The 26,785-nt window shown below is 35.6% G+C and overlaps 1 long non-coding RNA gene and 1 pseudogene across 1 annotated transcript; both read right to left on the bottom strand.

Annotated features, from left to right (window-relative positions):
- Positions 1-1,910: 1,910 nt before the first annotated feature.
- LOC120137008 lies at positions 1,911-5,209 on the bottom strand (annotated as a pseudogene).
- Positions 5,210-5,376: 167 nt separating this feature from the next.
- Positions 5,377-6,002, bottom strand: LOC120137009. The gene is made up of 3 exons (XR_005517397.1): positions 5,883-6,002; positions 5,544-5,601; positions 5,377-5,429 (listed from the first exon to the last, which is right to left on the bottom strand). It is a non-coding gene; the product is annotated as an uncharacterized LOC120137009 (long non-coding RNA).
- Positions 6,003-26,785: the final 20,783 nt, after the last annotated feature.

Raw genomic sequence — 26,785 nt, 5'->3', positions numbered from 1 at the left:
CAAGAGAGGAGTCCCACCGCGTACCGAGTATTTAATCAAGTGGAAAGGACTACCAGAGTCCGAGGCAACATGGGAACTAGCTGAAGACTTGTGGCAGTTCGAAGAACATCTCAAAGCGTACGAGGCGACGAGGATGACGCCAGAATAGGTGGGGGAGAATGTCACGAAATTGGGCCTTTTCCCCACACTTTGGGCTATTTTGGCTATGTTGAGCCACATTTGGTCTTGGAGGTTGATAGAATAGTGTAGATTATTCTAGAACACTCAAGACTTGTACATATTCTAGAAGCATTCTAGAGTCTTCCATGTTAGGTAGGAAATAATGGAGAATTCTAGAGAATCTCTCCCTACCGTAGGATCAAATCAATCTCCACCGTCCATTGAGGAGGTGGGATGCTATAAATAGGTGTAGAATCCTCATTTGTAAATCATCCAAGAGTTGTAAGCATTCAAGCATTCAACAAGCTTTCTCTCTAAGTTCTTTCCTTTCTTCTTTGTTTCCTTGCCAATCCTTTCACTAGCACGAGTTCGAGTGAGGCTGACTTAGCTATCGCGAGGGACGAAAAAGGAGCTAAGGCCGCACGAGACTTATTGAGCGATTAAGTCCGTGACAGTGCGCTCAGTTTCGTCAAGTGGCTTTGAAGTCCATATGGACTTTAAGTTTCTCTTAGTGGCGAGTGATAGTGAAGCGCGCGCGTATAGGGTTACTATTTACTAAGAAAGTCTGTGTCACGCGATTGGTTAGAAATGATAAAGTGCCGCGATTTAATGTGATTATTGTTTTATCAATAAATGTATGGATCCCCCAACTTTTTGACACCTTTTAATTTTGTCCATTACAAGTAAATCTAAAAAAGATGAATATATATGATTCTCACTTTTAATTGGGGTTGCTTTTGTTAGATAAAATCTCGGTCCATGTTTCATGACCAATTCCTTTACTTGATTAGAACCTAATTACCTCTCCTTTGTCAATTAGGGAATTAGCATAATTATGGTCTGATTGCAACATGGTTAATCCTGGAGAGGTAATTTTTATGCAAAATCTTTAGCTTTTCTGATTTAGAAATTAATATATCAGTGCCTTTGTTGAATCTACAATGAAAACAGCAAAATCGTTAGCTATTCTTTGAAAACATATACCTTTGGATGACAAACCTTCTACAATAAAATATGTTGGATGCCAACCTTGTATGATTCCGGATTAGATAAAACCCAAGGGATCAAAGAGAAGCTGAAAGACTAGAATAATTCACTTCAGGAGGGAGAAACAGTATCACACACAGATATAGGAGTGCCTACACTTCCGTCTCTTTTGGTCAGAAAGAATCCATTTTCACGTCCGATCCGACTCTGCATCCCAGGGTTGATCCAATGCTTCCATGAGACTGCAATGTATTACTAATATCAATTATGGGGAAACTTGTTTGGACCCGAAGAAAAAAAGTGAGAATAGTCATCAATACTTGGCGCTTTTCAACCAACTGATGGTATAACCCTATTATTTCAGTTTAGCAAAGTACCTCAGCCGGGTGCGCCCAAGATCACCTTGAGCAAATTCCTTGATATAAGTCCCAACCGCATGCATTCAAAATATGTCAGTGTAACCAAAAAAAAAAACACTACACTAGTATTAGACATTCCCATCCTATGCTAATCTCTTTCCTGACCAATCTGACCAGCATTTATTCAGAGTCACCATTTGTAACTCTGCCTGAAGCTTTGTCTAATAAGAGCATGTTGCAGAATAATGCATATGGAGTAGTCTGTTTGGTGTTAAATTTCATGAACAATCACTAGTCTAGTAAAAAATTCAAAACATGATATGGAAAATTTTATCACTAATAAAATTAGATTTTTTATATAGTGAACGTTGTGCTTTCATTTTCAGTCAAAACAGAAACAAGCCACAAAACTTCAGTTCTAGAATTCAACCATATTGCAGTAAAAAAACAAGCAAATGCCAAATCCATTGCAACAAATGTGACGCCGACCAAGTCATTTTCACATTCTGTCTTCTCTCTGTCTTGGAGCACATGTAATAATTTCATCAACTCTAAGAATCATCTCAGTTGCGGAGAGTAATACAGCTTGCTTGACTTTGAAGGATTCAGAGATTCCTAGCTCAGCCATATCTCCTACCTGTTAAAAAGTTGAAACATATCACCTACCACAGCAAGAAAGAAAAGTTGCAAGCATTCCATGGTGTTTGGTTGTTTACCAAATAGGCCAATATCATATCAATATTTGAATCTACAAGGATGAAAAATCTTTCATAAGGCATTCATGTATCTGTAACTATGTTAAGCAGTCATATCTTAGCTAGTGTACTTAAAATGGCCAACGAAACAAAATCTGCAGCTAATGAAACATGAAATCACCGACTAGACATTATGTTGGCCAATGAAACAAATCTGCAGCTACTATTATAATAATAAATTAAAAAAAAAACTACAAAAGATAAAGATATTTGATCCTACTTTAATTTTTTTAAATAATTCAATTTCAGCACTTACAGATCCAGAGATAACATCAATCCTTGCATTGCATCCCTCCTTGTAGTGTGCTGCACGAAGCTGAGCTACCAAGTCTGCACTGTCCAGACCAGCGTTGTCAGCAATAATAGTTGGGATGGCCATAAGCGCACGCGAGAAAGCTTAAATAGCATGAGATTTCTTCCCAGGAGTCTTCCGTGCCAATTCATCCACTTCCTTTTCCATTACCATCTCAGGCCATCCACCTCCAAGCAATACCCTGGTGTCATTGACTGTCTGAGACAGCACGCACAAAGCATCATGAAGAGACCTTTCAGCTTCGTCCAGCACATGATGGCTGCCATAAACAGAGGCACGTTATGGAGAATGCAAAATTATCAAAAGAGAACTAGAATGAGATGCTGCAATAATATAAGTCTATACCTTGCCCTCTCAACACAATAGTACAAGCCTGACCCATTTCAACACCAGAAAAATGAATCAACTTATCCTCACCAATCATAATTTCTTCAATAAGCTTGCAATGTCCAAGCTTAACAGATTCTGGGTTGTCAAAGGTTGAAGCGATTTCACCACCTGTTACCAAAGCCAAACGCTCTATCCCATCAAATTCAGCATGCTCAATAGCAAGTATGCCTGCATCCGCAAAGAGTTCTTCAGGGAAATTATAAATTAACAGCCTGTTAACAAAGCAGTTAATCCCATGTGCTATGATCTTTTGCACTTTCTCTCTCATCTTTTCCTTTTCAGCCCCTTCAATTTCAGCAACCTTAGACATTGAGTCAACATGAACACGTGCGCCATATATCTTCACTTTAACTGTATCCATTGCAGTATTTGCAACCAAATCTTTGCATTCTCTATTCGTTTTGGTTGTCCAAGGCCTATTTTCTTGTCAAGAATGAATCTGAAAGCATAAAAAATTATGTTTAAATCAACAAAATAAAGAACCCTAAGTGATGCCTTGAACCATTCAACAACATGTGTCTGGACTCTGTAGTCACAATACATTTTTATTGATGAAAAGTGCAATAAAATGGGATCAAAAGTTTTGCAGAATACAGCGGACAAAGGGAAAGGATAGTGCACTAGAGAACCAGCTGATTCCATCAAGAAACTATTATAATAATTATTGAATGGGATAAGAGGTTCATAAGAACTCACCCTTCATCTAAGAAAGAATCCTTCAAAGATCCTCCAGGTTTCTTGATAATTTGGATGGCCTCTAAATTTGTGCTCCCCTGGAGTAACAAATAACATGTCATAAAAACTCGATAAATAAAAATGGAAAAAGAAACTCAATTGAAGCCATAAAACAGATAAAAGGATAATTCCTAGCACATTCCTATATGAAACAGCATTGGAACACTTCAACTGTAAACTGTTAGATGCAGAACAATTATCACCTTTAACCTCATGACAGCATCAACAGCTAGTTGTGCAAATGCTCCTTATCCTGAGAGAGAATTTTGGAACTCAGAGTGGTCATTGCAATTTTCATCAAATCTGACTTGAATTTCTCTGCAATATTCAGAAATGTCACGTGCATGAGTAAAAACACATTCCAATAACAAGAACAACCACATTACCAATTTCATCAAGTCAGACATTAAAGAATCACATTCAATAAGGAACAAGAAACCTAAAACATTGGGCATAATGCAAAAGATAGAGGTATCATACAATAAACAAAAAAAAAATGAACGATCTTGTATCCAACAATCTTAACCTGCATTCTCTTTGTTATCCACAACCCTCTGCAACAAAGCATTACGAGCACATTCAGCTGCCATTCGATAACCTACTAAACCAACATATACTGTTATAAACTATGAGACGGGAATTTATTTGGTTGTTGGCACACCAAAAAATTGAAGGAGTTCCTATCAAAAAAAAAATGAAAGAGAACAAAACTAAACAGTCTATATACAAATGTAGCTACACTAGGGAGAAGATATTTACAAATAATATAGAAAGTGTGATAAGGAAAGGTTGACTATTATCAAAATTTAACAGATTTTCTCAGATTCATCTCTTTTTTTTTTTTTTTTTGAACTGTCAGGAAATGTTACTCCAAGACAGAAGCCAGAGACAGCATAAACCAAGAGGCAAGAGGCAGCATAAAAGAAGAAGAATAGGAAGCAACGTACTACATGAGCCCAGAAGAACCTGATATTATTGTCATAGGGTGAATCTTGGTTGCCACTAGCTTTTCTGCCTCCCTTAAAAGCACTCCAGCCAAAACCACAACAGAGGTTGTCCCATCTCCAACTTCATCATCTTGAACTTTCGAGATATCTGGATTTGGCATCAATGGTCATTATATAAAAACATAACAGCTATCTTTGCAACAACAAAAAAAAGTATTCATCCAACTCAGTTTTAGAAAGAAAAGTAGGCATGTTAGCCATAGAGTAGTCAAGAAAACAACAACAGTAAGGATACCAATTAAGACTTTTGCAGCAGGGTTGTCAATATGCAGGGACTTTAAGATGGTAGCACCATCATTTGTAACAGTGACTCCATGTCCTCTGCCTGTTGATTGCAAAATTTTATCCTGGCAGATAATTTAACCAACAATAAATTCACAATTTAAATAGAGAAAAGGAAACATTAATATCATTTTAATTTGCATGGACAGAGTGGAATATTACCATTCCCTTTGGCCCAAGGGTTGTCTTAACCAAGTCAGTAATTGCAATTGCTCCAACATATTATGTCTGGAAATAATAACAAACAAATATATCTTAAATTATTGAAAATAAGATACTCAAAATAGCACAAATTCAATAGAAGTATAATCATAGAATTCCAAATATGTACGTATTTTCCCCGTTATCAGCATTATATAGTTTCATATAAGTTACAATGACTTACCATTCTGGCACATTCCCCCTTCTCTTCAATAGCATCATCTTTAAGAATTTTCTCAATCTATCACATTTATCAAGAAAACATACGCAGGATAGAACTTCAAATACTGGAAAAACGAATGCTAAAAGTAAATCTAACAAACTGAAAACAAGTTATATTAGGCAAGTAACGCACCGCCATTGAAAATAAATATGAACAAAGTAGCTCGAAGTTTCAGTGCACGTAAAAAAGCCTGAATCAAGAAAAAAATTTATCTTTAATCAACAACAAAAATGAAACAAATCTAGAAGATCGAACCTAAAGAGCGGGATAATAAACCTTAGTTTGGTATAAAGTGAGCTGGTAAAGTTTGTATTCTGCATTGTCACTTCATTCCCCTCGTTTCAGTGAGAAACTAATCGAAATAACATTTGAAAAAAAAACCGTGATATAACTGCAAATTTTGAAAGTGAATGAAAAAAAGGTCGTATGATTCAGAAACCCTAGAAACCGTTGAACTGGCTATGTTATTACCTGATCTGATGCGCAATGTTCGAGAGCAATGCAAATACGGATCCCGCCGAGAACAGAGAACGGAAGCAGGGTTTTGGTTTTGGCCTTGGCGCTTCGGTTTTTGGCTCTACGCTATAAACTCGCACGGGTTTATTTTTTAAAGGTTATATTCTATCGTTAATCCTTGTATTATACATACGTTGTGATTTAGTCCTGATACTCTTATTTGACTAACTTCAATTTATTATATTTGTTGGATTTTAAAAAATTCAATATTGACACATATAATGTACGAATTATCCGATTAATTTTAAAAATAAAATAATGAGATTGAATAGTAAAAACCAATAATTAAATATATTAATCATATATTTTTTGAATAATTTCTACTTATGGGAAAGGGAAAGAAAATTTTGATCCTAATGGCATTTTAATAAGAAAGAGTAAAGGCCTAAGATGGTAGCCTTCAATGCTGAGGATTCAAACGGTCCTGATGAAGAAGAAGCTGGAGCTCAACTGGGGGGGGTCTTCGATGATTTTGATCTTGGGTATTGGCCAACTTTGTGAGTACATCAGCAAGACAATTTCCTTCACGTGGGATCCAAGTAACTTCCTTCATCCAAATCTTGTTTCGGATTCTTGCGTACTAAGGTTAAAGGGGAGTTGATAGCAACCACATTGTTCACCATTCGAACTGCTTGTTGGCAATCCGATTGAACTTGAAGTGCTTCAAATCCATGCTGCCAAACTAGTTGAAGGCCATAATAGATAGCCCAAAACTTGGTTTGAAGAGCGAAAAGGTCTCCCATCGCTTTGTGGAATCCGAAAATCCAATAACCATCTTTGTTTTTAAAAAGATCACTGATTGAACCAACTTCCAAATTATGAGATATTACACCATCCATATTGAGAAAAGTCTATCCAGGATAAGGAGCTTTCCAACAATTGAGCTTAACCTGCATCAAAGGGTAAGTAATATGAGTAATCGAAGTATCATTGTAATACTTGACCCGGTTGATGCTGGAACGAGTAATTTCAACGTCAGGAATTTTGTAAGAGTTGAAGACGAATTTATTCCTGCGTTTTCAAGCTTTTCAAATAAAAGCCGCAAAAAATATGATTCGATGGAAGCCCTAAATTGGGTGAAGACATATTATTATGTAACCAGCTTTTTATATCAGAGAGGAAGAAAGAATCTCTTATCGTTGGTGGAATAATTTACTTTCATAGGATAGAGATGGTCGCACAATCTCGAAGGGCATGGAGGTTGGATTCATAATCACTTGAGCCAGGAGTGGATGCATTAAGTGGATTCCATTCTTAAATTTTTGGATCCGTCACTGACTTTCTGGAGCATACTTGACAGTGGACAGAATCAGAAAATCTCCTTTTGGATCGCTTGGCATTGGTCAAGAGCTTCTCACGATAAGAAAGCCATAAGAAACAACGAATTCGTTGAGGGACATGAAGGTGCCAAAAACAATTTTCAAATCGAGGAGGTTGGATCCCAAGTAACAGCTCTTCTACTTTGATAAGTTGATTTGATATCAAACAGAAACTTGGGGATTACATTTCTAAACACGCATATCATTATTATCATTCGGATCGGGACAACAGATTCTTCTTATGCGTTGAACAACGGATTCTGAAAATAAAGATTATTGATAAGTATATCAATTATACATAATATAATGATGGATAGTTAAATTTAATTTAATAAGAATTTAACCGATTCAATCAGTATCGATACCGACAAGGTAATAGTGATACCATGGTAAGGGTATCGATATCAAGAAACATCGAATTTAATTTTGGTATCGATACCGGGAGGGGGTATCGGTACCCGGTATCGGTACCATAGTAGGGTAGTATCGATACCATGGTAAGGGTATCGATACCATGCAACATCGCTATTTTTGGTATCGATACCGGAAGGGGGTATCGGTACCATAGTATAGAAGTATCGATACCAGGGTAGTAGTATCGATACTATGGAGCCATAAATGTTAAAAATAGGTTGATATTGGTATAGAAATTTAATGATATGTTCTTTTGAGTATTGTTTAAGAATTATGGTTAAGAAATATTCTAACATTGAGTATGGTACATGTTTTTATGGATGCTTGAGTAGATCGGAACAAAGCCCCCAAAACAAGCAAAACTAAGGGCAAAGGCAAAGTGTCGGAGTAATCAACCTTACATTTTGGATACATAGCGAGGAAAGTCAGGTGAATGCATTTATTTTGTACATTAAGAGTTATAAAGATATGTTGTTAAAAAATATATATTGCATTGATATATCAGTACTATGTGTACTACAAGAATTTTGTGTGCAAATCTACAGAATTCATCATGGGTTGATGAATCATCGTACATGCACTTTGTGTGCAAACCCACAGAATTCATCATTAGTTGATGAATCACCGTACATGCACTATGTGTGCAACCCACGGAATTCATCATGAGTTGATGAATCACCGTACAGGCACTATGTGTGCAACCCACAGAATTCATCATATGAGTTTATGAATCACCGTACAGGCACCATGTGTGCAAACCCACGGAATTCATCATGAGTTGATGAATCACCGTATAAGCACTATGTGTGCAACTCACGGAATTTATCATGAGTTGATGAATTTTCGTATAGGCACTACTTGTGCATTCTAATAAATGAACATGAATAGAAATTGGATAAATGACCATAATAGTACCAATGGTGCAAAGTTATAAGGTTTATAATAAATTGTAAAGAGTTTGCTCGATATTAGAATTGTTACCCTATATTTATATTTATAAGTTGTTTATGATTAAGTTATGCCTCACTAAATAATTCATCATGAGTTATAAGGTTGAATATCAGCTGAGTAAAGAGATCATCGGACATCAAGTCAGAGTCGCCTAATCAGTAATAGTATGACATACCTGTCTACTTTTGATATATTTTAATTGGCATATAATAGGTTTAGTAAAACGTGTTGAAAGTATTAAAATGGTTTTCAAGTTTGGTAACCAACTTTGAAAAAATTGTTTTCAAAGTTTGGTAAATGTTTCTTTGAAAATGGTTTTCAAAGTTTAGTAAATGTTTCTTTGAAAAATAGTTTTTCAAAGTTTGGTAGATGTTTGTTGAAAAATGATAATGGGATAATCACAATTGATCCCTAGGTTTTAGGGTATTTACAAGATTAAGTTCTTAAGTTTCAACTATAAATACCCTAGCTCATTTAGCTTCAAAACAATCCCAAAAATCATTTCTTTCTCCCAATACTAGAGAGTTTTCTTGTGAGTAGTGAGTGTTTTGTAAACACCTGTAAATTTTCTATCTTAGTAAAAGATCTGCAGCAGTCCGGAGACGTAAGCACAATTGGCTGAACTCCGTTTCAATTTCGGGTATTATTTTTCCGCTTTTATTTTGCATTCTCACTAATCTGGTTATAGGGAAATTACTTGTACTTGGTTTATTTTCCAACAACTGGTATCAGAGCTTTTGGTTGTGAATTTTGTCAATTTTGCGAGGTTACTATTCATATGAATAGTGAATTTCATGAATAGTAAAATTTTGTCGACGATACAAATTTGTCGACGGAGGTGTTCTAATACATGGTGGTTCGCAAGAATTGTCAGAAACGATCCAAACAAAACCAGATTCGAGTGGGAGCGATGGCTGCAGACGAAGGGAAGGTGAAAATTGAAAAGTTCGATGGTGCAGACTTTGGCTTTTGGAAGATACAGATTGAAGATTTTCTGTACCAGAAAAATCTATATCAACCTCTCTCAGGAAAGCAACCAGAGGGCATGAAGAATGAAGACTGGGCTCTTCTCGACAGGCAAGCCCTCGGAGTTATCCGACTGACGTTATCCCGCAATGTTGCTTTCAACATAGCAAAGGAAAATACTACGGCGGGTCTTATGGCGGCTCTCTCCAGTATGTATGAGAAGCCATCAGCCTCAAACAAAGTGCACTTGATGAGGCGATTATTCAATTTGCGGATGACGGAAGGGGCATTGATGGCACAACACCTAAATGAACTCAACACAATCACAACTCATTTGAGTTCAGTGGAAATTGAATTCGATGATGAAGTTCGAGCTTTAATTCTCTTATCATCTCTACCAGACAGTTGGAATGCTACTGTTACAGCAGTTAGTAGCTCATCGGGAAATAGTAAATTAAAATTCGACGATGTTCGGGATCTGGTACTGAGCGAAGAAATTCGACGGAGAGAATCGGGTGAAGCATCAACCTCCTCAGCCTTGCACAAGGAGTCCAGAGGGAGAACTTCAGAAAGAAATTCAAATCGTGGCAGATCGAAATCCAGAAGGGGAAAATCAAGAACAGGAAATAAAGATTTTACCTGTTATAATTGCGGCAAGAAGGGCCACTTCAAAAGAGATTGCCGAGCACCGAAGAAAAATACCGGCGCACAGGAATTTGCCAACATGACGGAGGAGACAGGTGATGCCATGATTTTAAGCGTCAACAGTCTGATTGAATCATGGATTTTAGATTCAGGGGCATCTTTTCACTCCACGCCATGCCAAGAAATCATGGAGAACTATGTCAGTGGTGATTTTGGGAAGGTTCATCTTGCTGATGATGAAACCTTGAAGATCGTCGGAAAAGGAGACATCCGACTAAAGCTGCCAAACCAGACCACCTGGAAGCTGACAGGAGTGAGACATATTCCTGGTCTCAAAAGAAATTTGATTTCTGTAGGACAGCTTGATGAAGAAGGATACAGTACAACCTTTTCAGGTTGTGAATGGAAGATTACCAAAGGAGCACTCGTCATTGCTCGTGGTAAGAAGACTGGTACTCTCTATGTAACCTCAAATTTAGAGAATATCATTGCAGTAGCAGATGCTGATGGAAAATCAAACCTATGGCACCAAAGGCTTGGCCATATGAGCGAGAAATGGATGAAGACACTTTTGTCAAAGGGGAAGCTGCCGGATCTAAAGAATGTAGATGTCGGACTATGCGAGGATTGCATCTTTGGCAAACAAAAGAAAGTCAGCTTTGCAAAGATTGGTAAGACACCCAAGGCTGAAAAGTTATAGTTAGTTTATACTGATGTATGGGGACCATCTCCAGTTCCATCTCTTGCAGGCTCATTATATTATGTCACCTTCATCGATGATTCTACAAGGAAGGTGTGGGTTTATTTTCTGAAGAAAAAATCAGAAGTCTTTGATACCTTCAGAAAATGGAAGGCCATGGTGGAAAATGAGAATGGTATGAAAGTCAAGCGGTTGAGGTCTGACAATGGAGGAGAGTACAGAAATAGGAGATTCAGAGATTTTTGCGTAAACAATGGGATCAAGATGGAGACAACAGTTCCCATGACACCGCAGCAGAATAGCGTAGCAGAGCGCATGAACAGAACTCTGAATGAACGTGCCAGAAGCATGAGGATACATGCGGGATTGCCCAAATTTCTATGGGCTGAAGCTATTAACACTGCAGCTTACCTGATCAACCGTGGGCCCTCAGTTCCTTTGGATGGCAGAATACCAGAGAAAGTTTGGAGCAAGAAAGAAATAAACCTTTCACACTTAAGAGTGTTTGGTTGTATTTCTTATGTACACATAGACTCTGCTGAAAGAAGTAAACTTGATGCTAAGTCCAATAAATGTGCCTTTGTTGGTTACGGCGGTGATGAGTTCGGTTACCGGTTTTGGGACTATGAAAATCGGAAGATCATTAGAAGCAGAGATGTCATTTTCAATGAGAATGTGATGTACAAAAACATATCAACTGTAGAATCAAGCAGCTCCAATACCAAAGCTGAAACAAAGGAATTTGCTGAGTTTGAGGAGATTTCTGGAAATGATGTTCAGATCAGTCCTGAAGCAGTTCAAGAAGAACCAGGCACACCGGAACTAAGACGCTCCTCCAGAATTCCTAAACCAACCCAACGGTATTCTCCTTCTTTGCACTACTTGTTGCTAACTGACAATGGTGAACCAGAGTGCTATGATGAAGCAATGCAAGTGGAGGATTCAGTCAAGTGGGAGTCTTCCATGAAAGATGAGATGGACTCGCTTTTGTCAAATCAGACGTGGGAATTAGCTGAATTACCACCAGGCAAGAAAGCGCTTCACAACAAGTGGATTTACAGGATCAAAGAAGAGCACGATGGGAGCAAACGCTACAAAGCGAGATTAGTTGTCAAAGGTTTTCAGCAAAAAGAAGGTATTGACTACAATGAAATTTTCTCTCCAGTCGTGAAACTGTCTACAATCAGACTGGTGTTGAAAATTGTAGCTGCAGAGAATTTACATCTTGAGCAGTTAGATGTAAAGACAGCTTTCCTTCATGGTGATTTGGAGGAAGAAATCTATATGAGGCAGCCAGAAGGCTTCATAGAGGCAGACAAGAAAAACCTGGTATGCAGGTTGAAGAAGAGCTTGTATGGTTTAAAACAAGCTCCTAGACAGTGACACAAGAAGTTCGATAGTTTCATGAGTAGCAGTGGTTTTACCAGATGCCAAGCAGATCATTGTTGCTACATCAAGAGGTTTGATAATAGCTTCATTATTTTATTGTTGTACGTTGATGACATGCTCGTTACAGGCTCAGACATGCAAGAGATTATAAACTTGAAGCAAAAATTGCAAAGCAGTTTTCTATGAAGGATCTGGGCGCTGCAAAGCAGATTCTTGGGATGAGGATCAAGAGAGACACAAAGTCAGGGACTTTGATATTATCACAGGCTGAGTACATCAACAAAGTACTCTCCAGGTTCAACATGTAAGATGCTAAACCAGTAAGCACACCTTTAGGTGTTCATTTCAGACTCTCCAAAGAACAGTCACCAAAGACGGAGGAAGAACGTGTACATATGGTGAAGGTGTCGTACGCCTCAGCGATTGGAAGTCTGATGTATGCCATGGTTTGTACCAGACCAGATATTGCTCAAGCAGTAGGAGCTGTTAACAGGTACATGAATAATCCGGGCAAGGTACACTGGGAAGCAGTCAAATGGATCCTCAGATATCTACGGGGTACCACAAACAAAGCACTTTATTTCAAAGGTGGAGATACGATACTGACAGGCTATGTAGATGCTGACTTAGCCGGAAATGTTGACATCAGAAGGAGCACTACAGGGTATGTCTATACTCTAGGAGGAACGACAGTGAGTTGGGTTTCTCAACTACAGAAGATAGTTGCTCTCTCCATAACTGAAGCAGAATATGTCGCTGTTACGGAAGCTAGCAAGGAGATGGTTTGGCTCCAAAGTTTCTTGGAAGAGTTAGGCAAGAAACAAGAAAACAATGTCTTGTATTACGACAGTTAAAGTTCTATACATCTAGCAAAGAATCCGTCTTTTCATTCTAGGACAAAGCATATACAATTGCGATATCATTTTATCCGGTCTCTTCTGGAAGATGAGATTTTGAAACTTGAAAAGATCAGTGGAGCTCAAAATCCGGCAGATATGTTGACAAAGACGGTGACTACAGACAAACTGAAGTTGTGTTCAACTTCAGTTGGCATGCTAGAGTAACAAGACTAGAAAAGCTGTTGCATTGATCGAGGTGTGAAGACATATTAAAATCAGTCTTCAAGTGGGAGATTGTTGAAAGTATTAAATGGTTTTCAAGTTTGGTAACCAACTTTGAAAAAATGGTTTTCAAAGTTTGGTAAATGTTTCTTGAAAATGGTTTTCAAAGTTTGGTAAATGTTTCTTGAAAAATAGTTTTTCAAAGTTTGGTAGATGTTTGTTGAAAAATGATAATGGGATAATCACAATTAATCCCTAGGTTTTAGGGTATTTACAAGATTAAGTCCTTAAGTTTCAACTATAAATACCCTAGCTCATTTAGCTTCAAAACTCCAAAAAATCATCTTTTTCTTTCTGCAAAGTTATAAGGTTTACAATAAATTGTAAAGAGTTGCTCGATATTAGAATTGTTACCTATATTTATGTTTATAAGTTGTTTATGATTAAGTTATGCCTCACTAAGTAATACTTAACGTGTGTTCATTTCACACGTAGGTTGAATATCAGCTGAGTAAAGAGATCATCGGAATCAAGTCAGAGTCGCCTAATCAGTAATAGTATGAATACCTGTTACTTTTGATATATTTAATTGACAAATAGGTTTAGTAAAACGCTATATAAAAAATTTTAAATTAAACTACTGTAAAACGGTGAAATGTGGAACATTTCTTTTTATTTGTATATGTAAGTTAATGTATTCTTTAATTATATAATAAATTCTAATAGTTTATAAAATGAAAAAAGTTGTACAGATTTTCTAATGGGAAAACTGTTTTAAAAGTGATGTGACATATGTAGCTCGTATACGTAAAGGTATACGGAGAAAATGAGGGTATTTGATATAAAAGAGTTACATGCACTAAGATGTCAAGGTTACTGATAGGGTTATAGAATGAATATGAAAAAGATGTCTCTCCTTATTAACTTATCATTATCTTTATGAATATTATGATAGATGTCGGATTCTGCGAATTCGAGAAGAGCGGCTGGTCGAGAGAGTAGAGATAGTCGGGTAGTGAAAGCTGTGAAGAGAATAGCGAAATCTGATTCCGTCTGAGAACTCTAGCGTACTGACAACCCAGAATATGCTTGTTCCGGAGTTTGGAGCTTTTATGCAAGCTCTCAACGCTATTTGACAAGGTTCCAACCTCCTCCGCCTCCACTGCTCCTCCAGTACTGCGAATGCTAATTCCGAAGGAGTTAAGAAGTTTGAGAGCTCCTGAGTTCAGAGGAGAAGAAGGTGAAGGTCCTATGGACGCAGACTTACGGTTGAACGATGTGATGATGATGTTGGAAAGCTTCAGTGCTCCGATCATGAGAAGTTGGGCGGAGTTGTATCGTTACTCAGAGGATCGGCTCAGGTATGGTGGACAAAACGACAATGTATACGTCGCCCGAGCAGTGAAACTAACAGTTCTTTCAAGAGGAGTTTAAAAACAAGGATATAGGGGAGCAGTTCATGAGATCAATGTTGTTGAAGTTTCTCAACTTAAAACAAGGCGATCGAGTGGTGCATGAATATGAAGTTGAATACAACAAGCTTAGTCGTTACGCTACTGAGGTGGTCTCTAATGACAAACCTCGACAGGATTGGTTTATTGAGAGATTGAGGCTAAAGTTGAAAGAGATGATGTTAGCCTTGAATTTACCTAGTTTACAGGAAGTGATAAATAGAGCTAAGGCGATTTGAAAGAGCTCAAAGGGATACATTAGCAGCAGAATAGTGTACAGACATGAAAAAAGATTGGGATATCTCCATCTACATCTCATCTAAGAGAGACAAAGGCACAGGTTCCCGATATACTGATAGAGTAGATGTTGCTGTTGCTGCACAGAAGTCTAAGCAGTCTCATTCTTTTGCTGCGAGCTCAGGTAGAGCTTTTGGAGAAAGAAGTAATCAATGTCAGATATGTGATATATTTCACCAGGGAACATGTAGAGTGCTTTCTGGCGCTTGTTTTATTTGTGGAGAATCGAGTCACTATGCTCGAAATTGTCTGCAAAGGTCCGGAGATAGACCAACACAAACCGAGAGATCGGTAGCTGCACTAAGTATAAATAGAGGAAGAGGAAGATCAAGAGGTCAATATGAGTCTAGTCAAAGATAAGAGACTCTGGGAGTGGCTCGAGTTTATATAAAGACCAATGAAGACAGGGATGATCCGGAGATCTAACAGGTACATTTCACCTATTGATGAGCATGTTTTTGTTCTAGTTGACTCGGTTTCTACGTACTCTTATATTAATACAAGTTGGTTAGAACTAGAGGAATTCCCTTAGAACCAATTTTTAGTGAGATGGTAACGGTAAACCCTATGGGTCATAGTGCAAGGGTAACACGGGTGTGTGAAAGTGTCCATTAAGATTCAAGGGGTAGTCTTCTTGGCAAACTTAATGGAGTTGCCCTTTGATGAGTTTGAAATCATTTGGGCATGGATTGGTTGTCCACATCATGGATGGGTAGATTGTTGCTGGAAACGACTATTTTTAAAGGATGCAGAAGGCCCGAGATTATAGTGATTGGTGATTAAGGGAAGTCACCTCCAATGTGATATCAACCATGACAGCAAAAGAAAATGATGTCAAAAGGATGCGTAGCTTTTCTAGCTAATGTAATAGACACTAGAGTTCTGGAAGTGAGATTGCAGGATATCCTACAGTTAGGGAGTTTCCAGAGGTTTTTCGAAAGAGTTACCGGGTTTGTCTCCCGATCGTGAAGTAAAACTCAAAATTAAGGTTTACCCAGGTACTGAACCTGTTTCTATGGCTCCGTATATAATGGCTCCAGGATTGATGACATGTTTGATCAGTTAAAATGCGTAACAATGTTCTCTAAGATATATCTGAGGTGGGGTACCATCAGTTAAGGATTGAAAAGGAGGATATTTCCAAGACGGCTTTTCGTTTGGAAAGTATGAAATTCTGAATTTGGTGTAATGCCGTTTGAATTAACAAATGCTTATGCAACATTTATGGATTTAATGAACAGAGAATTCCAACCGTACTTGGATCAGTTGTGGTAGTGTTTATAGATGATATTTTGGTATATTCCAAGTCAATGGAGGAATATGATGCTCATCTTCGGGTGGTTCTTCAGATATTCGGGATAAGAAGTTGTACGCGAAACTGTCCAAATGTAAATTTTGGTTAGCTGAGATGTTTTTCTTGGTCATATAGTATCTTCAGAGGGCATGAGAGTAGATCTAAAAAGATTTAAGCTAGAGTGGATTGGTAACCCCCAAAGAATATTATAAAGTTCAGAGTTTCTTGGGGCTCGCTGGTTATTAAATGAGATTTATGAAGAATTAATCGATGCTAACTCTGCCATTAACTAAGTTGTTACGGAAGGATGTGTCTTTTGTTTGGATGGATAGATGCCAAGAAAGTTTTGAAATGCTCAAAAGAATAGTAACTGAGGCTCTCTTGCTTGTGCAACCTGAATCGGGTAAAGAATATGTTGTTTACAGTTATGCATCCCATAACATATTGGGATGTGTACTGATGCAAAGAGGGTAAAGTCGTGGCCTATGCCTCAAGACAGCAAAAGAATCAAGAGAGAAATTACCTAACTCATTATTGAATTAACAGTCGTAGTGTTTGCTTTGAAAATCTGGTGCCATTATCTGTACGGTGAGCGTTGCCATGTTTACACGGACTATAAAGTCTAAAGTATTTGTTGACTCAGAAAGAGCTAAACTTAAGGAAGAAAAAATGGATTGAGCTCCTAAAGGATTATGAATTGGTTATTGACATCCGGGGAAAGGTAAATGTGGTAGCAGATGCGCCTCCGAAAGACTTTTGTAGCTTTAAGGGCTTTAGATTCCACATGTATTTAAAGAATATGGTTCTTTGATTTCCGAATTAAAGTTAAGGCCGATATTTTAGATCGGGTTAAGAGCTGCAAGATAAAGATAAGAAATGCGTAATGAGATTGGCGAAGTCAAATAAGGAGAAGTCAAAGATTTCGAAATTAGGGATAATAGATGTTTACTACCGTGGAAGACTTTGCATTCCTGATGATGATAAATTGAGGAAATATATTCTTGGTGAAGCACATTATAGCCCTTTGATGATGCCTTGGGTGGAAATAAGATGTATTAGGATTTGAAAAGTCTTACTGGTGGCCTGGCATGAAAGAGTTGTCACAGAGTTTGTTGCCAAATGTTTGACATCTTAGCAAAGTGAAAGTTGAACATTAGGTGACATCCGGTTTATTGTAACCTATATCTATTCTTGAGTGGAAATGGGAGCGAGTCACAATGGACTTTGTTTCGGGGCTATCGTTATCACCGGGTAAAAAAGACTCGATTTGGGTAATAATAGATAGATTGACCAAGATGGCTCATTTTATTCCAATTCTAGTAGACTACTCAATGGATAAGATGCGAAGCTATATAAAAGAGATAGTCAGACTACAGTAATATCGATAATGTTGGATCAAGACCCAAGGTTACTTCAAGATTTTGGAAGTCTTTGCATGAGGCATTGGGTACTCGATTGAACTTTAGTAGAGTTTTTCATCCGCAGACAGATGGGCAATCAGAGTGAGTTATTTAGATTGGAGGATATGCTTAGGGCAGTGTGATTGATTTTAAGGGATCATGGAAAGGTATTACCTTTAGAAGAATTTGCATATAACAAAAGTTATCAATCAAGTATTAAGATAGACCTGTATGAAGCTCTATATGGGAGAAAATATAGAACACTATTAATTGGTTTGAATTAAAAGATCGGGAATTGGTTGGCCCAAATTTAATGAAAGATATGGATGATAAAGTGAAGATTATCTAGAACAATCTAAAGATAGCCTCAGATCGACATAAGTTTATGCAGATTTGAAAAGAAAATAAATAAAATACCGAGAGGGAGACAATATTTTGAAAGTATCACATTGGAAGAAGATATTACATTTTGGGCAAAGGAAAGTTAAGTCCGAGGTTTATTGGACCATATTAAATATTAAAAAGGGTTGGACCCGTAGCTTATCAGTTAGTTTACTCCGGACATGGACAAGATTCACAATGTTTTCCATGTATCAATGGTTAGAAGATACAGATCAGACCCCTCGCATGTTATCACTCCTGAGGAAATAAAGATCCGACTAGATTTGACTTATGAGGAGAACCAGTACGGATCTTGGCTAAGGAACCAAGGAATTGCATAGCAAAATGATTCCATTGGTTAAAGTGCTTTGGCAGAATCATAAGGTTGAAGAGGCTACCTGGGAAAGAGCAGGATATGATAAAGCAGTTTACACATCTCTTGCTTCAGGTACTTCTATAAATTCAAAGATGAATTTTATTAAGGGGGAGAGTTGTAATGCCCCAATTATTGAATTAAAGACTTTATTAAAAGGATTAGAAATGGAGAATTTAAGTGATTAAACGATAAAGATGGGTAAATAATTGAAATAGTATTTTAGACTAGATTGCAACTATATATAAATAGAGAGGGTATTTTAGTCCTTTAAAGGGGAAATAAATTTAATAATTATTTTATTAAGGTATTTAATTAAAGAAAAGGGGGAAGATGAGGGGAAAAAAGCTATATGTCTATATTATTATTCTTTCACGTGGTTAAGCTCTTCTCCATAGCAACAAATGTAAGTTTTAATTAATCGGTTTTCCCTTTGTATTGTGGGTTGTTTTTACAACCTTAGGTGATATAGAAGTTTAAGGAAGGATTAATTGAGATTAAAACATGAAATGGAGAAATATTATAGATTTTTAGAAAATGGGTTTGAAATGATATGTTAGTATATTAGTGTTATTGAGTTTTACTGGTAGATTTGTCTTGCCAAAAAGGTAAAAGAGATATTAGAAGTATTAGATGGGGTTAAGAACATATTAGAAAAAGTGGTTTGATTCTTAGAATTGAATGTTCTTGAAAGATTTTAGATGTTCTAAGAGACTAAATGAAGGAATGTTAGTATGGATAGTTAAGAAAGAGTTTAATATTATTGAATGGGGTAAATAATTGACCCCATTTGGGTAAAAATTAGGTTGAAAACTGGAAAATCTGGGCAAGGTTATTGGTATTGCTAGAACAGTATCGATACTATAGGATAAAATGGGATAAAATTAACTGAGTAGTATCGATATTGATTCAATTAGTATCGATACCGTCGAGGTAGTATCGATACCATGGTAAGGGTATCGATACCAAGAAACATCAAATCTAATTTTTGTACCGATACCTGGAAGGGGTATCGGTACCATAGTAGGGTAGTATCGATACCATGGTAAGGGTATCGATACCAGGCAACATCAAACCTATTTTTGGTATCGATACCAGAAGGGGGTATCAGTACCATAATAAAGAAGTATCGGTATCAAGGTAGTAGTATCGATACTATGGAGCCATAAATGTTAAAAATAGGTTGATATTGGTATAGAAATTTAATGATATGTTCTTTTGAGTATTGTTTAAGTATAATGGTTAGGAAATATTCTAACATTGAGTATGGTACATGTTTTTATGGATGCTTAAGTAGATCGGAACCAAGCTCCCGAAACAAGCAAAACTAAGGGCAAAGGCAAAGTGCCAGAGTAATCAACCTTACATTTTGGATACATAGAGGAAAGTCAGGTGAGTGCATTTATTTTGTACATTAAGAGTTATAAAGATATGTTGTTAAATATATATATATATATTGCATTGATATATCAGTACTATGTGTATTACATGCACTTTGTGTGCAAATCCACGGAATTCATCATGAGTTGATGAATCATCGTACATGCACTTTGTGTGCAAACCCACGAAATTCATAATTAGTTGATGAATGCGTACATGCATATGTGCAACCCACAAATTCATCATGAGTTGATGAATCACCGTACATGCACTATGTGTGCAACCCACGAAATTCACCATGAGTTGATGAATCACCGTACAGACACCATGTGTGCAAACCCACGGAATTCTCATGAGTTATGAATCACCGTATAAGCACTATGTGTGCAACCCACAGAATTTATCATGAGTTGATGAATTTCCGTATAGGCACTTGTGCATTCTAATAAATGAACATGAATAGAAATTGAATAAATAATCATAATAGCACCAATGGTGCAAAGTTATAAGGTTTACAATAATTTGTAAAAAGTTGCTCGATATTAGAATTTTTACCTTATATTTAGGTTTATAAGTTGTTTATGATTAAGTTATGTCACTAAGTAATCTTAACGTGTGCTCATTTCACACGTAGGTTGAATATCAACTGAGTAAGAAGATCATCGGACATCAAGTTAAAGTCGCCTAATCAGTAACAGTATGACATAAATGTCTACTTTTGATATATTTTAGTTGGCATGTAATAGGTCTAGTAAAACGCTCTGTAAAACTTTTGATTCTAAACTATTGTAAAACAGTGAAATGTGGAACGTTTCTTTTTATTTGTATATGTAAGTTAATGTATGCTTTAATTATAAATAGATTCTAATAGTTTTTAAAATGAAACAAAATTGTACGGATTTTCAAATGGGAAACTGTTTTAAAAGTGATGTGACATCTGTAGCTCGTATACATAAAGGTATACGGGAGATGTGTGTTACACCATTAATCGAATCCAATTTCTAAAAAAATTAACCGAACCGAACTAAGTTCGGTTAATTGATCGGTTAACCGAATTAATCAAATTTTATAAATAATATATATTATATATTAAATATTTAATATTTTTTGATTTATTCGGTTAATTCGGTAAAAACCGAGTTCAAACACCTCTAATGCTAAATAATATATATATATATATATATATATATATATATATTAAATGTTTAATAATTTCGGTTAATTCGGTTAATTAACCGATTTCGAACCGAATGAACCAAAACTGAAATTTGAAAAAAAATCATTAACCGTTAACCGACTGAACCCAAAATTAACCGATCGATTAATCAACTGAAATTTGGGTTCAGTCGGTTAATTCGGTTTTAACCGAACAATGAATAGCCCTATATATAGGGGTAAAATACAGTTACATAATGTAATTTTTTTAATTTTACACATATTTAGGATTGTTGGATCGGGATAAATAGATGGTTAAGATTAATAATAGGAAATGAGGAGATATTCACTGGAAAAAAAAAACAAGGAATCAGTCCTAGCCATCAATTTCACTTATTAATGATCATAAATCTATGTAAAACTAAAAAAAGAGTTTATATTGTGCAAGGTCTTGTTTGGTGTGACTTTTTAAAATCACTTTTAGGTGGAAAAAAATCTCATTTTGACTGTAAAATCAATGTTAAACAAGTAAAAAATTTAAAAAAAATTACGGTGGAAACGGTGATTTCAAACCAACAGCAAAAACTAGAATTTCTAGTTTTTCATTTTCAACTTTTCGTTTGGAATCAAATTATAAGTTTACCCTTACTAATGTATGTGCTTCGCACAATTATGTATTTACATTTTATTTTAATAATTTAATACTAATATCTTTAAAAATAATTTCTTTTAATTACTTAAAAGTAAATAAGATTCATGGTTTATATATTAAAATATTAATAATGAGTTATTATAAAATATTTTATTATATATATTTTTTTTATTTATATTTTATTATAGTTTAAATTGATATATTTTATATAGTAATAATTTCTTTTGAATTTTTATAATATAATTTTTATTTTTGAATTTTTAAAACGATAAATATACCATTTAAATTATGTGTTTTTTTTAAAATTTAGGGTAAATTACACTCTTTCTTATTAAACTTTACTCTCTCTCCTATTTCACTAATCGTACTTTCAATTTTTTCAATTTACTCCCTTAATTTTAGACATTGAACTTTTTTAATCACTCGACCATTTAATTCTTAACTCCGTCATGACCTAATTTTTTTATTAATTTCTTAATGAATTAATATTTTATTAATATTATTTATATATTTTTATTATCCTAAACGTAGTTCACTTTCCTCACCCTCACCTTCAAAACTCTCTCCATCATCTTATCTTCTCCTTTCTAATCTCGCCACCATCTTCTCTTTCCCCTTCTAATCTCTTTACCATCTGACGCAAATGACCAAACTAGTACACCGTTTTAAGAGAAAGAAGATAAACTCATGGGGATTAAAGCAAGAAGAAGGTAATGGGGTATGTTTTCCTGTATTTAAGATGGTTCCAGCTCTTTTTCAGAAAATTTTGGCTTTGAATTGCTTCACTGAGTTTAGATCAAATGCTCAGCTTTTCCCAGAATCTGAAGGTATGTAAACACCCGAAAAACTTCTTTAAGACTTCCTTTTAAGTTGTTTTTAGCATTTCTCCCTTTTTGATGTAACTTTTGAAGTTAATGTTACTCTATTTGATTCATGAGAATTCGAGGGAAAATACATGATAAATTTATGAGGATTTTGATGTTTTTCCTTTTTGAATGAATTTGCTATGTTTTCTCACAGTGGATCACCTCTGTTTAGTTTCTGGGAATTTCAGTAAAAAGAAGAATCTCTTGGTGTAGTTCGAAAGAGTTCATGAAAGTTGAAACTTTGTTTCCAATTTCCTTTGCTACTGTGTTCTTTCCACACAAAATTCATTTAAAAAAAGCATTCTTTTTTAGTTTTTCTTCACTCTTTTTTGATTTTTCTCATATGAGTTTTCTTATTTGTATTTTCTGCTTAAAGGGATTGCCTCTGATCTGTTTGGTTACTGGGAAAATGGAGAAGAGAAGATGGTGGAAAGATTAGCAGGGAGAAGGGAAGACTGGTTGGGATAATAAAAAATATATAAATAATATTAATAAAATATTAATTGATTGAGAAATTAATAAAAAAAATGTCAGTCCATGACAGTGTTAAGAAATAAACGGTAAACTGACAAAAAAAAAATTAATTTCTAAAGTTTAGTATGTAAATTGAAAAAAAAAAAAATACAGTGAATGAAATATGAGAGAGAGTAAAAATTCAATAAGTAAACGTGTAATTTAACCTAAACTTTAAATGAATTTGTAATTGAATTTGAGTAATTAAACACTCCATCTAGTTATGAAATAGAATTAAGAGAGATATCATAGCTTCTTGTTTAACATTTTAATTTGTAAGCACTAACATATTTTTTATAATATTTTTTTGTCAAAATAAATATTTAAATTATTATTTCGTAATAATTATACATCCACATGTTAAATAGTTTTGATAATATATTTTTTCTTAATAAAACATTTTATTTATTAAAATATTATTAATGAGTTATCTTAAAATATTTTTTATATTTTATTATAGTTTAAGTTAATATATTTTATGTATCATAGTATTATTAAGTGTAAACATAATTTAAATTTTACATTTTTAATTTACAACATAATGTCTATAAGAGATATTTTATCTTTTCAAATTCACTTTTTAATAATAATCTTAAACAGTTAAATTTTAAAAAAACACTTTTATACAAAACTTTTAAAAGTCACTTTTAAAAAAGTATGATGCCCTAAGTGGATCGTAACCCACCTTGATATATATATTACAGTTAAGTTGAAATAAATATATAATAAGGATTAAGCCAACTCAAGGGCCAAAAAACTAAACTAAAGCTCAGGTCTGAACAGGTCAAACCAATGAGTATTAGACGGCAAAGACAAAGGTAGCTGTGATTGCATGAGATTGCAGTCATCACACTGCATCTTAAATGTAATGATAATTAATGCATAAAAACTTGGAACAATAATACAATGGGAAAGCAAATGTGTAGTAAGAAAGGATGCGACCTCGAGTTGAGGTCTTTTTAAACTCGTAACCATCATGTTCTTTACCCTCTTTCATATTGGCAGGCGGTAATAAACAAGTTCATGAGCCAAAACCCTGCCGCTCAATGTTGCATCCTCTATTCCTCTGTGTGTGGCTTAAACGGGTCGGGTTCTCCTGCCACAAAAGCAACCATGTTAGTAGCTCACTACTTCATTTTCCCTTTGAAGTGTTCAACCCAAATCAAACAAATTAATGTTTCCAAAAGCAGATTCTCTTTCAGTATTACCATTTGAGATTTTACCTGAATTAGCTTTGGTCTCAAAAGATAATCAACCAGCGGAAAGACGATGACAATGTATAATTGAAAGTTAAACTTTTCTAAAAATATATAAACTCTTACATAAATTTGAAACCAACATTATTTAATACAGACAAGGAAAAACATCCAATTCCAAAAAAAAAAAAAAAAAAACTAGAGCAGGTCTTGCCAGCCAACTAGAGATGCTTTCCCCTATTATAATTATCACTATTATTCCCATGATTCATGAGCTCCAAATGCATACGGATTAATATCATTTGTTCTTCATCCAAAAATGATTCAACACAACTATGATTCAGTTGAAAAAAAAGTGAAGATATGAGAACTTAAGAGGCCATTCTGATAACAGTTTTTAACGAGACCCCATTTTCCTTTAAAAAGTTTTTGATAATCCCCGCATCGCTTGCTTTCGATATTTTTTGTTATGCCATCTTTTTTAATATCTTTCTTGGCATCCCTGTTTAGGCCTTGATTACGACCAATGCCGAGCTTTGGTAAACATCGATTCAGCCCCTCCAACAAGACACTGTTATGACCCTTGAGAAATAGAGAAGTTGAGATCGAAGAAAAGAAGTAGAATATAAAAGATTAACGAAGCAGAGGAAATTTTGAAGAAGAAGAGATAAGATTTCATTCATAAACTTTCCATGATTTGTGCATTACAATTCTTAGCCTATATAATTTGCTAATGGGACAAAGCCTATTATTTTTACACAGTTGTCCTAAATTGTCTGCTAGTGCAACGGCCTAATCATCAACTATTGCCTGATATAATTCTGCTTATGGGCTTCTCTGAATGGATCTCCACCTTTGGGTCATTTGCTTTCTTCTCAACTAGATTCCTATCTTCACCAAATGCCCAATGTTGTCGTTTTTCCTTTGGTAATATTAACTCCACTTTCCCAATTCCCATTTTTGCCAATTTCTGTCCATAAATCCCTAACCCTTGATTTGTCCCCATTTTCGTTTCTCTCCTAACTTCGATCATAACAATTCCTCCCCCTTTAGACGATCCTTGTCCCCAAGGATTAAGTACCATAATTTTTTTCCTGAGGCCAGTGTTACATTTCCAAGTGACGTTCTCAGGCTCCCAGTTCGCTCGCAGGACTAGTAATGGAGTGAAAGCCTGATTGTTCTTCTCCACCCTCATGCGTTGTAAAACGGTGTAAGGACCATAGGACATTGCTGCAAACTTTAATTTCTTTCGAAGAGCAAGTGAAGTTTGGTGATAGGGTTGAAACTTCAGGTAAACTATGTCCCTGACCTTCAGATCTTTGTTCTCCTTTCTTTATTCGCATAAAACCTTATCTTACTTTGCTTGATTTCCTCCAGTATCTTCTTCAACCTTTCTTCGCTGATCTTGTTTGTCTCTTCGAACGTTTCCTCCGTTTCACTAATTTTCCTTTCCAACAAACTCACCATTGCCTTCAGTTTTTTATTCTCACTAGTAAGCTTCTCCAGCATCATGTGGCCATCCACTAGAACCTCCTTAATTACAAGGACCACCTCAGCTACCCTTCTAGCATCCTCACGTTCCTTGGCTAGCAATGATTTGGTTTCTTTAAATTGAAGTTGCATGTCTTGTAAAGCAGAATGTAATTTTGTGTTTTCTCTTTTATTTTGGCCTCTTCTACGTCAACCCTCATACGTTTCTCCAGTTCTAATCTCCATGTCAGTTCCTCAACTTGCTTTTCCAGTTTGCTTTTGGAAGCTTGCAGAGTTCCAATTTCCCTAGTAGTCATCTTAAGCTTCTACAATTCTTTTTGAGCAACCCTTACTCTCCATGCACATTGTGTAGCAATTACCTCTTTCTTCAACCTCATATAATGCAACTGAGACAAGAACTTACAACATTGGCTCTGAATTATAATTGTTGCTCTAGTCTGCCTTCTAAAGTATAACTCATTGCAAGTAGCCAATATATCGGAAACCATCACCTTTATGGCTTCGAATAATCTTTTAGTCATCTTGTAATGTTTGGCTTTGTAGTCTAGCAGAATGGATTGACATATTCTATACATGGAATTAGCAGCCAATACCTTTATAGGCCACTTTGAAGGGTCATCCAGTAGGAAAAATTTAGCAACATTGTACTTCTTGAATTCCATGAATATGTTATTTGCTGAATCAGAAAGTATTTCCAGTATTTCATTTGTGTTTTTTCCTTGGAGAGATAGTTTCCAAAGGTCGACATTTAGCCATCTATGATACAACTCGACTCTTAGCCATACAACATTCGCAACCTTCCTGTTGTTTACCATATTTCCTTGCATGTTCTCTATGTTTCCGACATACACCAAACCTTCATTTACTTCAACTATAAGACATTTGATTGAGCAGCTTTCGATGTTTGGAACATATTTTTGGTACTGTAGAAATTGATTCACATTTATCATTAAAGGAGATCCGT

This window comes from Hibiscus syriacus, unplaced genomic scaffold (genome assembly GCF_006381635.1).
Source record: "Hibiscus syriacus cultivar Baekdansim isolate YM2019G1 unplaced genomic scaffold, ASM638163v2 tig00110646_pilon, whole genome shotgun sequence".
In the NCBI taxonomy this organism is placed as follows: domain Eukaryota; kingdom Viridiplantae; phylum Streptophyta; class Magnoliopsida; order Malvales; family Malvaceae; genus Hibiscus; species Hibiscus syriacus.
This window is presented reverse-complemented; position numbering and strand designations above follow the sequence as displayed.